Here is a 17,682-nt window from a genome sequence, read left to right as displayed (position 1 = left end):
AGTATTGATAACATACTAACACATCATATATATTTAAGTGATATGGCCGGTGTGTATCGGTTTATAGCATAACGAGTGGTGGTTGTGGAATGAGAAAATGTCCCTCTGATGTTGTGTGCCCACCCTCACTTCCTACCCCCTGCATGGGGAAATTTAACTGGAATGATGACTCTCCCTTTGTAGCTCTGATGTAACTAAAGATAATCCACGCTTTCTAGAGCATCCTTCAAGCAGGGAGGTATTGCTTGGTTAGAATGATATACTACTGTCACTCTTCTTCAAACAATATGTACTTGAAACTCTCATAATCCACATGAAGAACATCCTCTTTAGAGTTTGGTAAAGACCTCAATAAAACCATGCAGAAGTTTCCCTATTAGAATCCCCCCCTTGAACTGCTTTCCACAAACAGTAGGATTACCTATAAAATGCTTTAATGTGCAACTTGATACCGTCAAAAGTTAAATCTTGATTGTAAATTACAAAATAAAATAGCTGATTCTCATGTATCCAACGGGTTTTTCGTTAAGACTTACACAGAAATCCATAACAGCAAAAGTTACAACAGGAAGCAGAATATGGTCGGTTATGTTTTACTATGAGAACTTATCTTGAACACAATTTCCAGAACCAAGAAACACGCCTTCGTATTTGTTATTTAATGAAGTAATGAGGTGATAAAGAATTTCGAGCGTCACAATCCTTCAACTTGAACTGCAAATATATGGACTTCCACCGAACGACTGGCAGTGAAAAGTCAATGGCCTCTCTTTGCTTAAACATATAGCAGCCGACGAAGTTTTCTCTCATGATATGTTAGAGTGAAAGACAAGATTATTGTCGGTAACAAGTTAACTGCTAAGAAAATCGTCTAGACATGTCTTCTGGGGTCTTCTGTTAACTTCATAGATACTCCCTCCATTGGTGGTCAGAGATGAGAATGTCAGTACAACCAAATCTGTGCAAAATAAAAGTTAAAAGCAATATTATGAGTAGTGAATGCCACACTGTAAGTCATATATAAAATAAATTATCATCTTGAAAGGTTATGTGTAAGCTCCACTACAAAGATAATTAACATTCACCATATTGGTTAAGTGTAGACTGTATAGTGTACAACTGAACTATGCTTAGGCATTGAGTTAATTGGATGATCTTTTATTGTGACACTTACATGTTTATGGGAATACTGGGTCCATTTTTTTAATTGGAGATTGCATGTCATACTTTTGGCGCTATATTGTACAGTTCACTACCAAACCTGAAAAGTTTTAACCACATGAGCCAATACAACATTTGTGACATATTAATGAAATTTAATATCAGAAATTTATCAAATTAGCTTAAGCTAGGTTACAACAGAAGTTTGATGCCTTTTGGTGCTCTATTGATGTATGTGTGCATGGTATGACTGTTTAATGCCGATCAAACATTAATTGTCCTGAATCAGGATCCATGGGGGTTCAAAACACCCTCTCTATGACCCAAATGCAAAACCAAATAATGCTAGCTAACCATTATTATGGTAAAATGTACTATTATACATCATTTTGCATCAAGAGACCTAAACATTGCCCTAGTTTGCCAAAAAAGAGGGTCCCTCTCCCAGGTTTCAGGAAATATCCCCCCACCACACACACAAACACATTTAGCAATTTTCCACAACGGACCTAACAGAGAAATGGTACCAAAACTCAGTTGATACATTATCTCTCTTATCTTGTCGAAGTTCCTGTCAAAACAGCCAATTAGTAATAAGTTCACACTTTCTAAACAGAAAAGTTCCCTGTGGTTACAATATCAAACTGTCCAACACCTTTTTGAAAAACAACACACAAAAGGTGGTGTCTAGCTGTGGAATGTGGTCTTAATTATTTACTCATCATTTGTTTGAACAAATAAACTGTGTCTGCTGCAGTGAAACATGTCCAGCCAAAATCACTTTTTGGGGATGTAAATTAAATGACGACAATTGTCAGGCTATATGCTACTTAAAAACCAGAGGTGGAACCTTTGCAAGTAAATATAGGAACAAAAACTACTTACATATAAACTTGTTAATGGGGACTTAACCTGCAAAGATTTACAGTACACTTTCTCGGTTCTCACCTACCTTTGTGACCTTTCTGTATAAGCTTAATACCTATTTGGAAATGAGTTATACTCAAACACAGCATTCTGCCATGCACTACAAGTTATTTGCATGGTACAAATAACAGATATGATGCCATTCATATTGGAACTAGTTACTAACTACAGAAAATTGTTCACTTTTTAAGACATGCTTACCTCATCATCACATCAGTAATGAAATAAGAAGTTGATGCTGCAGTCTTGTCAGGCACTGCCTTAGTCTCAGGCCACTTTGAATAGAAGTCAGACAGTGTTATCATGTACAGTCGATTGGCAGCTGTCACTGGTAGAAGACCAATAAGATCAACACCAACCTGTTAAGAAAGAAGACAGCATTTAGGTGCTAATTTAATTTTTTTTACAAGTTGCAGGCTTTGCCTTGACTGTTGTTCTATTCCATTGCTTCATGCTGTACACAGATCTAGATAAAAACAGGGGGATATCTGATCGAAACAGGGTGTTGGTGGATTTAGGCCAATTATTTTTACCTTGCAAATATGAAAATGTAACTTACACCATACTGTACCATATACTTACAATCGCTTCAACCACTAAACCAGTAAAATGATACGCCACTTTTTGCAACTTACAATTACATGCCTATATTGATGGTTGCTCTGCAGTTAGGCCAGAGTGTGGCTTAAAGGTTTGCTGTATAGGCCCTAAATATGCCAAATTTTCACTTTGGACAAAATTCTGTAAGTATGTTTATATCCCTAAAGGAAATTTACCTCACTGGCACATTCAATCATCTTGTGTCATCATTTAGAATGTCTGAGCACAATTTAAAGGGTTATTACCCCCAGAAAAGTACTTTTTGAAAACTTCTAGCAACTAAAGTGACCAAAATTTAGGGCCAATACAGACTACCGTTAAACTTGTAAATGTTTAATTTGTCCAGAAAGAATGACATTAACTAAACTAAACCTTCACTGCATACTGCGGACATCCTGTGCAATTAAAACAGATTGAATATTTACCTGTTTCCATAATCCAGTTACAGGAATGCTATGGAGACTTGTTCGTAGGTCTACATGACAATGACGCTTTGACATCCTGTTAAACATAACTTGTTACATCAACGTTGATAGTTTTCCAATAGAATCTAGACAATAGACATAGTCTGTTGTCTGGTTTATCTATGCAAAGATGAACACCTTCAAAGAGATAAGAAAATTCATGATCAAAGGAGATATCATGTTTTTTTGCCCCCCCCCCAAAAAAAAAAAACCCACAAACAAACAAACACACACAAATATATGGGCTGCAGAATTGGTAGTTCTAGCTGAAGTGCCTTAAAATTGAATTACAACTCTATATCAGTGTTTGAAATGGAATATTCCCATTATTGTACACATTGCTTGGCCACAATTGGGGTCTATAGATATTTAAGAAGTTTTCTTCTGCAGTGAGGTTTGGCATGTAGAGAATATGCCACACCTAAAAAAGTACTATCAGGCCTTCAATATCTGTTCTTACCAACCAAAATTAATGAACGTGAATTTATTATGTATATACAGTATTAGTGCCACTTTCCTCTAGAAGTAGGCTCGGCTATATGCTATAGTCCAATAATTGCAATTTATAGTGTCCAATGCATGCAAACCAGACTAGCTCTCTAAGCTTTAGTAATCTGTTGTTATCTTTTATGATAGGCAGGGCGATTAAAGGTGGAGATTTATAATAATTGTCACAAAAATTTGTTTGGGTAAATTTGTTTGGGTAAACAATTGGGTAAACAAAACGAAAAGAAATAGGCCTAGGCCCTAATAACTTTGCTCAAGCATACAACTGATTATAATGTTGCATAAGCAATTGCTTGACTTTTGCGAATGAGCTTTTACAACTAACCAAACGTGGTAAAAGAATATCATGATTTGTTCACCAAAAAAGGTCCTAAAGGCCTGGGTATAGTTTAACTGTGGAATGGCCGTTCGCCATTTAACAACCAAAGGCATATTGTGTATCCTATACTGTAAGTTACAGACATTACCTTATAGATGTCACTAGTCAGTGTGAGCTGCTTCGATTTGGGCGAGTTGAGTAGCCCTAGATAGCAACACTTTCCTTCAATTTCGGTACGCAAGAGTTCCATTTTCAGCCAGTCTGAAAGACTGACTTTGTCTCCGTAAGATTCTTCTCTGTTTTATTCTTGTAAACCCACTTGGATAGCTCTCATCTCTTAGAATATCCGCAATTTGTCTCACGTTTTCTGCTAGCTTTTCCGTTTTTAGTTGTCGCACGACTTTACTGCTAAATATACGGAAGCCGAAATGCGACAATTTGCTAATAATACGGATACTGCCAGAGTCCATTACTAATTAAATTGTTGCTACTCGAACGTACATGCTACGGCGGACATTGTGTTCAGGGGGACACAATTTACAACAAAATATATGACCGTCAAATAATGTCCCCCTCCGTGTAACCATAGCATATTCTGTCTGGGGAGACAGTCTGTACCAACTGGCCTTGTACAATAGGTCCGGGGAGACCAAACGTACTGGTAAATCCAGTATAAACTGTCCTGTGGGACCGGGACAGTTTATACTGAATATGGAATATTTGCGACAGTTTGTACTGCTACACCGGCCCTCTATTATAACGTTACGCTCTTCGCGCAGTACAGCTATACGTACGTACGCGAACCTCGATCGTGCCTAGCTAGCCTATCGAGTATATGCCTAGATACAGTTCATCCAAATGCAGATGTGCGAGTCACACGGCGCGGGAAGAACGGTAAGTTAACTATTTGTGTAGTTCATTTAATGGCATAAGCCGCCGTATTATATTTTCGAAGCACACTCTCCTTGGCTATTATTTATGGCTTTCTCCTAATTACGCCAGCTGGTTAGGTCTATAGGCTGTGCATAACGTTAGGCCTAACTTAGTTAAAACGTAACTATGCCTATCATAGGCCTAATTGATATTATCGTGTATTACTATTAGCCTAGTACTTGGTAGTACTAGGGCAATTCCAAACGTTTCGCGTCAGGGGCTTCAGAAACTTAGAAGAGAGTTGTGTTTGGAGTATGGATAGGTTTTTTCACAATTTTGTTTTTCTTTTTGCTGAGCACTCATATGAATATATATTTGAGCTAGGTTGAGCTTCATTGATAAACAATGATTCATTATTTGACCGATTTTGGACTAGCCTAATTATAAAGGCCTAGTGCCTACTGCATTTTGTATGGAAAAAAAAGGTCATTAATTGCAACAAAACATTTATCTTGGGATTTCTCTGAAAGTACTAATTCAAATCACCTGTTAACAATACCACCAATACTATTGGCCTATGTGGCAAATGCCACCTGTAAGCTTGGAAAAATATGGCATTATCGCTGCCCGCGGGGGAAATTTATTATAATGCTCCAAGAAGTCCCACTCAAAGAAAAAATGATCAAAGAGTTCCATTGACAACACAAATCATTTTTTCTGTAATACAAAAGTTCAATAAAGTCCTTTGTAAAATTACTTCAAGATACTGATTACAAACAATTCATTAAATCATACCCATAACAACCATTGTAAGCATATCAACTCCTCAGTGCCATTCCCTGTGCGGCACGCGAACTGAGTTCGACCGCCACAGTTTTAGGCCTATGACTTAACCATATAGACCATTTTCCTACAGCCATAATGTGAAAAGTTTATACCGAAAAAACTTAGTTTAAACTGCACTAAACAGAGAAATGTGTCGTCTCTCAAGTTCTGTTCTTTTCTTAACAATACAGTTTAAAATTCCACCGGACTTGGGTGATTTACGATGCAAGGTTAATAAATATCAAACTCAAAACCCTCATTGATAACACACAGTAAATACTAAAGAAAATCACCATTTGATAGCCGTACTTTGTTTGCGTAACCTTCCTCTTGAATATTCATTGACAAATTTAGTTCAAACGGTTTTGGGAAGTATTTTTTTTTTATATATAATAACTTTAAATTGATGTTAAATTCATTTTCATTGGTCACTATCTTCAATCGGACCAAGTACAATCCAATCGAATATCTTCTAAGAAAAATACAAGTTACGCTTTCTTCGGTGGGCACGCCGTTACGTAATATGTGTATCCTGTACTCTGCAATAGGGTACAGCCACACAATGCACAGTGTTCACCTACAACGCCACAGCCGAGATTCGCTTTCAAAACGTCATATTATATCGAACTTAATATTATTTCAAAGAAAATGACCGTAGAATATGCATCATTAAATGTTGAAGCAAGTAATTACCAATTAACTTATCTAATGCAATCCTAATTATAGAAACACTGTTTAAGACCCCCTCTGATGAATGGAATAGTTCAACCAACTTGTCCGCACAGAGCCACAGGATTTTCGGTCCAGGTGATGAGTCATACGCGTTGGTCAGTAAGAGGGCTATTTTGAAGGATGTTTAGTGTGCATTTTAGAAAGAAAAGAATTGATATGTCTGATTGATTCTACTAACTTTCCAGAAATAATAAATCCCAAGAAAAACAATCCAAAAGTTGTAAAAGCTTGGACGGACACATGATGTGCATCTCAACAGTGACTGGTTCAATATACCCTAATGTTGAAGTTGAACAGAAAGAACATTTTCAAATTTATCACTGATGAGTGATGTTGCGAGCAGTCGGGATTACTGCACGCTTCAGTTCTATTTAACCTTTTCATTTATCATATTTTAGCATTTAATTTCCGGTCACGCTCAGGAAACAATTACGACATTCCTTCACGGTCGATTTGTTTACTGTAAGAACTATTAACCGTTTTTTCTCAGGAAAGCTTGATAGTCTGAAGTTATTATAGCGTGTGATTTTAGTATACTGCCAAAGAAGTAAGTTGTTGTTTTTGTATTGATATTTTATGTAGAAGTAACGAGAAATTTAGTATGTTTAGTTTGGTTTAATTGCACGTCTTTTTCGATCTAATGTAGTGCAGGGTTCACTTGCGCGAATTCAAATTATTCTGTTTATGTATGTATATGCATTGATTAGATGCATTGATTATGGGTTTTTTTTTTTTTACTTTTATTTGTAATTCAAGCATATCTGTTTAGAAACAAAGTTTAAAGGCTATCATTAATTAGTTTTCTCATATATTGTTTGATCCCAGATTGAATGAAACTCATTGACGTAAATAATAGATCAGATCATTCAGTTTTAGGCAGTAAAAACTCTGGGTATTCTCTAGTCTTCGCTGGTCCAAATATCACAAAGTGAGAATGAAAACAACTCTTTAACCTAATTTTTAGTTGATTTTCCTTGTCTGAACCTTCCTTACAGTACTGTATACATCTGGGAAATGGACAGAACAATTTCTAAAGTATATCTATAATTTTGGGAACTGTAGTACAGGTACCCTACCCTAGAAGGGGAAAGTTGAAAGTCAATAGTGCAAAGGAATAAATAATCTTGTTTGATAAGAACTTAAAGTACATGGGAGGGGGGTGTAGAATATCACTTCATAACATCCCTCTTGCCTTGAGAAAGTTTTGAACAAATTTCTCTTTAACTTGTGAAGTAGGTAAACATCAAAGTTACATCAAACAAATTTCATGATAAAAGGATCTTACATCATGAATATAAAAAGCATATGATAAAAAAGAATACAAGTGAAAGATTTTTGGTCAATGAGAGGTTTGATGTAAATGAAAGGAAAAGGGCTGTTCCAACCCTTAAATTTTTAAAATGTATTTTACACTTAAACAATAGCATATTTATGCATTCTACTTTCAAGACTCATGTTCTCTGAAACACACTAAAAATATGTCACCATTTTCCATAGGTAAGGCTACACATGAATACCAATGGTGCTCTCGGAATATAAGTCCTAGAAAAGTATCTGCAAAACTAGGTACAGTATTCTACCAAAGCAGACATGAGAATCATTACCTTGAAATTCAAGATTACTTTGTCAGAAAGAACACTAATAACAGTATATTCATTTGCTGTCTCTGTAAAGTGAGCATTACTATACTTGACGCATCAAGTCTTTGCACATAATCCACTACACATAAATTATTAAATGCAAGTGTCATGGACCAAATCAAAGGTTAAAGTAAAAGCATATGTACATATCAACCTGCAGAAACCTACGTTGCTAATGTAGAGCGAACATTGTACAGTAGTTGTACCCTTTCCCCTTCCCTCTCCCACCTTACACAGTATATGGCATAGAACGGCATACAGCTGTTAGTAAATATTAACACTAACTCAAACCACATAAAACTACTCCAACTGTAAGTATCTATTCCAGTTCCTGTTACACTGTGCTACACTGTGCGACGCAGTATACAGTGCCATTCTTACACAGATTCACTTTTATCTTTTATCCGTAATCAATCCTAGGGCAATTTCTGTCTCTATTGCTCTTCTGCCCAGCACGTAGAACTTGTTAAGATGAAACCAGTACACTAATTTACATAGCTGTTTTAGTCACGGATGCTTTCACACAGAGGTAAAATAATTGTTATCTAAGATGTGGTTATTAGGATGCCAAATTTATGTCTATCGAGAAACAGAACTAAAGAGTCATCTGCTAAACCTGTTCTATAAAAAGTATTATGTTTATGGTCATGCATGTTGGAACAGGTGTTTACATTCATGGATATGTGAGTTGGTGCATTGGGACATTTATACATTTCATGGTGAGATCTGCCCTCACTGCCATTGTTTAGAGTAAGTGCACATATTGCCATGTCAAAGATTTGATGAATTTACTGTAACTTTAATGACTAGAAGTCTTGGGATTTGTCAATATATTATGGCATTCATGGTATTGAATTGAATGCAACAGATGTATAGTGGTTTGATGTAGTGACCTGTAATTGGTATGACCTGAGGCTGTTTTCTTTCTTGAATGTGTAATCATGGAGCTATAAACAGAGGTGTAATAAACTGGTGACTGTCAACCAGTGTTCCAATTACAAAAAAAAAAAATGTACATGCACCTGTGCATGTAGGTTAAACAAAAATTACCTGCACAAACAAATCATTACCTGCACCACAAGTGAAAAATACAAAAAGGGTGTTTTCAAAGTTGCTCCTGGGTTTTGTTTATGTAGGCCATTTCGGGATATGATGATTACTGAATATTTTACTTGCATGCACATGCACACATAGCTTACATGTGTGCATGCACACGTGCGCACACACATACATGTAAGCTATTTAAGTAACATGCAGTCAAAAGTTACATGCATTAATTTTGGTGCTGTCAACCCCTTGTATTCACATGTCACCACTGGTTTGGCAGATTTGCTTGCAACTCTCCAATCTTTTCGAGCAATCACTAGTAATTTCACTAATATCCACTATAAATTTAACTTTAATCGCTGAGTAAATTGTTGGCCAAATCCACAAGTTGCAAATTTTATGCTACATCACACCAAAATAATTCTACACATGTTTTTTAATAGGTGTATACTGACCTATCAATATGAAACATTTGAGAGATGCAAAAACTCATCTGCACATCTCAAAAAAAGTATTTCTTTCCTACAAAGTGAAACACATTTGCCAATGGTTGGTACTATTATGAAGAAAAAGGCCTACAGTAGCTACAATATGAAACTCCTATATTTTTTCATTAAAAGCATACATGTAAATAACATTTTTGGTAATGTACATACACAGTAACTCATAGAAAATGACAGGCTAACCCTTTATTATAACCTATATACAAACTATGCCATTTAAACTGCTTCTGTACACATAATACACATGACTTTATCCACTATTTGGTTTTGGCAAAACATTCCTGAACAATCCATTACACAATAAATATCTTCTGCTTGTGAACAAATACTTCGGGCAGATATTGCATTACTGGGTGGAATATCATGATAGTCTTATATTATAAATTAATAAAGAATGGACCCGCCCCTTGCTGTAGCTGCAAATCTCAACATCCCATTTTGAGTTGAAAACCTTGATCAGTGCGTGCAACTGAATGAATTTCATAGCTCTCAAATCTGCTTGTTAAAAAATGTGACTAGTTTTCATTTGAATCACTCTAGTTGTCAATGATTGAGGTTGAATATACAACTCTAAAGGGGGTTCACAATTTCCCTTGCTAGTTTCTAATCTGCCAACCTTTTTTTGATGCAAAAGAGGAGCTTTAAGTACAGGTACAGATGCAACAACTGGCATTTCTAGTGAATATTTCAAACCCATTGGGAAGCAATTCACAATGAAAATCAGACCAGTTGTGAAGCAATTCAACTAAAATTTTCAGAATATGCTTATTTGTGGTGAACCATGCATACAATAAATTTGGTAATTTTTAAAACAGGTTCCTGGGTAAATTACTGAACTTCCTGCATTGTCAAATTTAAAGGATTTTTTTAATGCATATTTCGTAGAAAGTTATTGATATTGTCTATCCCTGGGCTACTGTAATTTTCGTGGAGCTGGTTGTTTACAGACACTGCAAAGAGCCCAGGGTAAATATCGGATCAGGTTTTGAGGCTTTGCGCATGTGTAGTTTAAACTCTGAAGTTCAAACAGGCTTACGATATGCATAGTGAATAGTGAACTGTGGAATTTAGCAAGAAAAAAATAAACCTATGGAGTTGGCGACAGGGAAGTACAAATATAAGGGCTAATGAATGGGGGACTGGGGGAAAATTGATTGAAGGGGCAGGACAGGCAAACAGAGGTAAAACAGTGAAGCTATGTAGGTACAGTACTTGACCAGCTGCCCTATAGTGTAGAATATATCTGCACAGTATGGGATTGGGAAGTGATACGATAGCAACTACCTGTAGGGCCTAGTAAAAATAAATGCAATTGTTGTTCGATCGGGACCTAATTTTTGAGTAACATTACTAGGTTAGGATACACTTACCCTACAATATTATTACAACACTTGCTTAAAATAATACTTTATGGCACGGTTATGCTTTGATCTCATTGGGGAGAGTAAAAAAAATGGAGACAGCATGGTTTCACTCACCCGTTAAATTGCCAATTGCACATCAAAAAGTTACACAAATATTAAAAACCACTGGTAAAAAAATAAACATCAGCTCTGGTCTGGTCTCTGATCCTCAGGGTTGTCAATTCTGGGAGTGAAAATATTCCTATGATTGTCTTTGCAAATCTAACTTCAAGCCTCAGGTGGCAACTAAAGGTATGTCTTGAACTAAGTTAAGCCATCTTGATGCCAAGTTCAAACTTTTGTCTTCAGTATGTTGTCTTCAGTATGACGCCTTATCAAAGCGATGAGCCAAACATTCGATCTGGGTGATCCTCCTTTCGCTAGACCGAGCCCAGAAGTAGCCTAACGTCAGGCGATGTGTGCATGGTTGGGTCTATTCCTCCAGAAAGTAAAAATTAGTGCCTATGTGGATGTTTCAGTGCTTTGAAAGTAGTTCCGCTGTTTTAAATCCGCTCTTGCACCATGAAATGTTTATTGCAAAAGCATTATAATTTTATGATATTTTTCTAACCGATGCAACTTAGATGTCGTGTAAAGAGAAGTTTGGGGCCATTAAAAAAGGCTTTTCACTAATGTACTAACAAAGTTGATAAATGGGGATTTTCAGTCCAGTTTATTGATGACTTTATTGTTGAGTCTAAATTTGTCTCAAATACAACAGCACTGGTGTGTATGTTAGTTGAGCTTTTTGAATTATTCACAGTATTTGACGAACAGTGTTGTGAATGGTAATAATATATGCTTAAAACATGTTGTATTGCAGTAAATGTATACATGTTGGTCAGGGGTAGTAGATATGTGCATTGTGCAGCTGCTCCCTTTAATGTGGGGCTTAATGTAAAATTTCAATTTAATTTGGCATGATCCTATGCAAATGATCTGCATAATATTTGGTATGAAGCTATACTTTAACAAGAATTTATATAGTACATGGCAAAATCTCATATTAGTGGTGCCACCAATTTAAAATCAGTCAGATAGCCTATGTACTACATGTGTGCTTATAAACATGATAATACTGTACATGAAGGGCACTATGTTAGCATCAGACTCAAATTTATGTTGGTCTTGAATCGCAAATGAGCCCTATCGTTAGGTCTTCCAATAGTTTATCTTTCCAATATTTTGCAAGCATGATATATTACATAGATTACTTGGTACAAACTAGTAGTTGATAGTGTTAGGTAGGACAACACATTATGTCATTAGTTATTTAACTGTTGTTGCACACAATCATTTTAAATCAGCTACCTGTACAGGTACAAAAAATAATTGAAAATGGGTCATTCATGTAGGTTTATGTCATATTGCATGGGTACAAACTATACCGTAAACCTGGAGGTACAATAGATGATTCAAGAATGTCTCCAAATTATTAATTTATTAGGTTGACAGGGCTTTTACTTGTGAATGCCTAAATGTCAATTACATGTTGTAATCAACTCTCATATTATTGTGAGTACTATGATGGCCAGAAAATGATATTAACTTGACCAACTGTAAAGTGCATATTTTGTAGTTACAGGTTATGGAGTATTGCACATAGGAAGTTCATCATAGGGGAGTTCCTAGTAGAATATTGTGGAGAGCTAATTTCCCACAAGGAAGCTCTGAAGAGGGAAAAGGTGTACCATGAGGAAAAAGGATGGGGTAGAGTAACTGAGGCCATAGACCCCATTTTGTAATACTGTATTTTAGGATTGATACCATTGAGTATGGCATGATAAAAGTGAAGTGCTTAATTTAATGAACTCAACCCCTAAGGCTTTTCCAACCAGTTTCAACTACTGTTTGTCCCTCTCCTTCTTCATAGCTTTTCAATGCAGTCCTGCTTTTCATGTAATTCCATTATCATAGTTACCTGCTCTACCCTCTATTACTGTTTTCACCCATCATATTTACTCAACTGTCTTGAAGGAACTTGAGCAAGTAGCATGCGTTATTCTGACTATCTTGTCAGTATATTGTTTTATATAATGCTCTATACCAGCTCTGTCTTCTGCTTTGAATTTTAGCTGTAACAAGTAATGAGGAGAGTGATGGAGATGAAGATCATGTCCCTGTTTGCAAACGTCACAACACTTCAAAGGGTCAACAAGGTATGGACTGCAATCTCTGCCATTTGCATTGAAACCACAATTAATAGTACACATATACAGGAGAGAAGTAGATGAATGTGTCTAACACCTTGTAACTTGCTTATTCTTATTTCACACATATAGTAATTTTTAGAGCAACTATATTTTTGAAGTGCTTCTTTCATTTTTTCATTTCATTTATATTGTTTTATATAACATAAGTATGATATAACAACATAGGAGATATGAACCAAAACCTGTGAAAGGAAGTGTACTAAAAACCCTATGGGGCTTGTTGAGTAGTGACACTCCCTGACAAAATACAGAACTTTACAACTTTACTACTTATCAGAGGTATAAGCATGTAGTTTTATCCACCCACAACACCTAATGGGCAATTAGCATTGTTTTTTTTTTATTAGGACTTTCACTTCCAACCTGCTTTACTTGTGCTCTGAAACTTCTATTTTTTGTTTAGACCTGTGTGAGGCTGTATGCGTGGTGGGATTCTGTGTTAAGGGGGAAAACTGAACATAGGTTTTGATCTCATCTGTCAAAAGGAAACAAACAAATTGTTTGAGCTGTTGCATGGTGGTTTAGAGAGCTGTTTATCGATGGTACTTGTACCTGTGGTACAGTAGGTCCGTCTCATTGTGGGGCTGTGAGATTTGTACAATAACTTTTGAGAGCTATATTCCTGCAGCAATGAGTGTTTTGTTGATTTGTACAATGAACAGACCTATTCAAGACAGATTCATGCGCATGGTGTGAATAGTCAACTGGAGGCGGTCCGTCCTTTTTTTTTGGACATGTGAGAATAGGTTAAGTACAAAGGAGATTCTTCCATATTCATGCAGCAACCTAGTATACATTGAATAGCTGAACATATTTTAAACTTTCAACAGGTTCATATCAAGTACACTACACACTTAAAAAGTTATTGATAATTGATTTGGAAAATTTGGACTTGTCCCAGTGGAACATTACACAGACCAGAGATGTATGAGCAAGGGCCACAATAGATTTGATAAAAACAAAAAGATGCACTTGCAGAAAAATCTTAGAGTGTAAAATTTCTTTTTGTATTCTTAACGGGAAGCACAATTTTACAGGTATGAAAGAATATTATTAAAATAAGAGCATTTCAGATCTATATTTATTATATACTGTACTGTAGGCTGTCACTTGTCTGAAGCATTTTTCATGTGTATGTCTACATGCATCTTTTACTGTGTACATGATACATACTGTAATGCTTCGTTGAATTTGTATGAGCCATTGTACCATCATTATTCATTAAATTGGACCAGTGGAATCAATTGCCTTTACTTTTGACTTAAGCCAACATTCCACCATGAAGCTCCAATGTGAATTATCCACATTTTTAATATTCTTTTCATTAAAATATTTCAACTTGTGACATGATCATTGCATTTGGAATGTCTTTATTCATTTGGAAATTAATTGAATGAAGAATGTTATGTTATGGATATGGCTAACCCATGTTGGAAAAAACTGGGGGAGAGGTGGAGACAAATCAAGGTAGTATGGGTGCTATTATAATTGCACCATATATTCCACTCAATTGTTACAGCAAACTGAATGCATTGTTAAGGAAAGTAAGATTTACCTGTTTACACCTATGTGCAACAGCTGGTCTTGACATGGCATATCAATTGATAAACAATCACATGACAAAGTTCTGCTGTATTGGGCATATTTGCTAAATATTGGAATGAAAACATAAAATTGATATTGATCATAAATATATGAGCAAATAACATGCATTTCTGACTATCTTGCCAGTATATTGTTTTATATAATGCTGTAAACCAGCTCTGTCTTCTGCTTTGAATTTTAGCTGTAACAACTAATGAGGAGAGTGATGGAGATGAAGATCATATCCCTGTTTGCAACCGTCGCAACACTTCAAAGGGTCAAAAAGGTATGGACTGCAATCTCTACCATTTGCATTAAAGCAAAATTTATACTACAATATATATATATAGGAGGGATAGAAGTATTTATGTTAATTCCTTTTATGTTTACTCAATTATTTTTAGATCACATATCATTTCATCACATGCAAAGTATATTTTAGCAGTGCTGCTCATTAGGTTTTAGTCTTCCACTGCTAACAACTGATAGGCAATGACTGGTGGTTGTTTGTTGTATGGACATTCAATCCCAATCTGGTGCTCTGAAATTGTTATTTTGAAACACTGTGAACATAGTTTACCATCATATGGTTCTCTACACATAGTGATATAAGGATAAAGATTTGGCCAAATCTCACTGGTTACCAGACTACCAGTTGTACTTCATTCTTACCCACCGATGCCAAAATTTTTGTTAGTTTGGGCATCTTGACCAATCAACCCCAAAGTGGTTGTGGTACATTCAATTCTAGCAAATAGATGTTACTCTAGACTCCACCCCAGCTCTTATTGTGGTCTGCTGGAGATCACTTAAATATGGGTCCGTGTCTGTTCAGTGTCTCTCTTTGTGGGGACAGATGAAGCACTTGTGCATTGTGATATCATATAATGTCAAAGCTGAATGCTTTTGCAAGAATTTGGGCAATTATAGTAAGCATGACATTTTAGTTATAGAAAGTGCTTCCATGTGTAGAGATGCCTGTTCATGGAAGTGCAGGAGAGTATAGATTGTATCAAGGGTCACTTGTACGTCAGTTCAAAATAGTTTGTGTTTTTTGTAAGTTTTCACTGTGATTTACTAGTACTGAGTACCTTCTACTATTTGATGTGATATGATATTATTTCTTACAGTAAGGAAGTATACCATATGGGAAAAGAGCCATGAGAAGAAAATACATCACAGGAACCTCAAAGACGATGCAAGGTAGAAAAATCTGCTTAAATCACAGGAAGTCTTATCAAACCTTCAATCAATCGTGGATCCATGTTTGACTTTAGTATTATTTATTTATTTATTTATTTATTTATTTATTTATTTATTTATTTATTTATTTATTTATTTATTTATTTATTTATTTATTTATTTATTTATTTATTTATTTATTTATTTATTTATTTATTTATTTATTTATTTATTTATTTATTTATTTATTTATTTATTTATTTATTTATTTATTTATTTACTTATTTATTTATTTATTTATTTATTTATTTATTTATTTATTTGCCACAAAAGTACAAAGTGGAGGGAAGTCTTCCATAAAGCTTAAAAGCATAACAATATGGAAGACTATATGGCACATAAAATGGCACATAAAATGTCAGTAACTGGAACCTCAATTAATGGAATGGACCATTTACTTTTAATCATTCATTCCAGCATTCCACTTACTAAAACCATGAGTTTCAATTTGTAATCATGTATATTAGGCATATTAGTCACAAGCTAGACAGTAAAAAGTTCAATAACAAGAACTTTGACAACTGTGTCTGCTATATATGTATACCATCCTATCATAATTATGGTTAGCCAGGCACAATACTGTTGACTACTGCATGTATCTGTATCTTAGAGTAAGCTAGTTTTCAGAAGCAACAATATTCCATGTGGGGTTCAGTGACATCACTGTATAGTTCATATTGTCAAATAATAATAAATAATAAATAATCTGTCAAAATTCACAGAACAGGTCAGTGTTTCACATTTTTTTTGTTTTTTGTTTTGGGGGGGGGGGGGAGGTGGATATGCATAGTAAGAGCCTTTGCCAACATAGGCTAACTTCTCAAGCCCATTCCTTTTCAAAATTTAATCTCACACCCTCACTACAGAAGGAAACTTGCAAGAGAGATTTATCAGATGAGTCACAATCAGATATTTTAGCACCCATGTTGTTATTATTCTGGTAAACAAATGTGTCAAATTATCCCTATTTTACCCTGAAATGTGCATGATCAGATGATTTGTGGACATTTGTGTTGATATTAATTATTGGCATGTATTGAAACATAATGGTTAGCCTAGTTATAATATTTAATTGAGCTATTTTACATGAATATTAGGTCAAATGTCGTTTTGCAAATGCTTCTTACCTAACATGGCCGATGAAGTAGTGGCTCATCTATGATGTTAAAGAACGAGGTCATCTACGAGTCTTTTCTGATAACATATGTAAAATTTCAGTATAGTGTGGAAAACCACTTGAATTAAACTGTTAAATATTCATGTGAATAATGATATACAATTGATCATATTGGAAAGGACATTATGTCATCAATTATTCATGAGTTGTGCAGTGTTTTTACTAGGATGTTAGAAATGGGGGATTGCCTCAGTCAGTTTTTTAATTTGTCGGCTGGGGTAGGGGGTGATTTTCCCATTTTTTATTTATTTGTATATTAAGAAGTCGCTAATACTTTGCTGATGTTTCTTTTTGCACCTAGATCAAAAAAAGATTAATGACTTCCTAAAGACACAGGGCGAAGATGTCCTATACAACTGGTTTATTGTGAAACAAAAATTATAAATGAATCTGGCAAATGCCAGAAGCTGGCAGAGAAAAGAATGTTAAGTATGTTGGCAGATTAATTTAATCTTGTGTGTTGAT

At 35.3% G+C, this 17,682-nt stretch overlaps 2 protein-coding genes and 1 long non-coding RNA gene across 4 annotated transcripts in view; 1 reads left to right on the top strand and 2 right to left on the bottom strand.

Annotated features, from left to right (window-relative positions):
* LOC139977745 (NLR family CARD domain-containing protein 4-like) overlaps nt 1–17,682 on the top strand; it is a 346,755-nt gene that overhangs the window by 5,470 nt on the left and 323,603 nt on the right. The window lies entirely within an intron of this gene.
* The window catches only part of LOC139977734 (uncharacterized), a 475,642-nt gene that overhangs the window by 415,152 nt on the left and 42,808 nt on the right, over nt 1–17,682 (bottom strand). The gene's annotated exons all lie outside the window — the stretch shown is intronic.
* LOC139977768 (uncharacterized) lies at nt 428–4,742 on the bottom strand. Its single transcript, XR_011796675.1, has 4 exons — nt 4,127–4,742; nt 3,114–3,290; nt 2,290–2,447; nt 428–958 (listed from the first exon to the last, which is right to left on the bottom strand). It is a non-coding gene; the product is annotated as an uncharacterized lncRNA (long non-coding RNA).

This window comes from Apostichopus japonicus, chromosome 12, assembly GCF_037975245.1.
Source record: "Apostichopus japonicus isolate 1M-3 chromosome 12, ASM3797524v1, whole genome shotgun sequence".
Taxonomy (NCBI): Eukaryota; Metazoa; Echinodermata; class Holothuroidea; order Aspidochirotida; family Stichopodidae; genus Apostichopus; species Apostichopus japonicus.
Note: the sequence above shows the minus strand (reverse complement) of the source record. Positions and strands in the feature narration are given on the sequence as shown.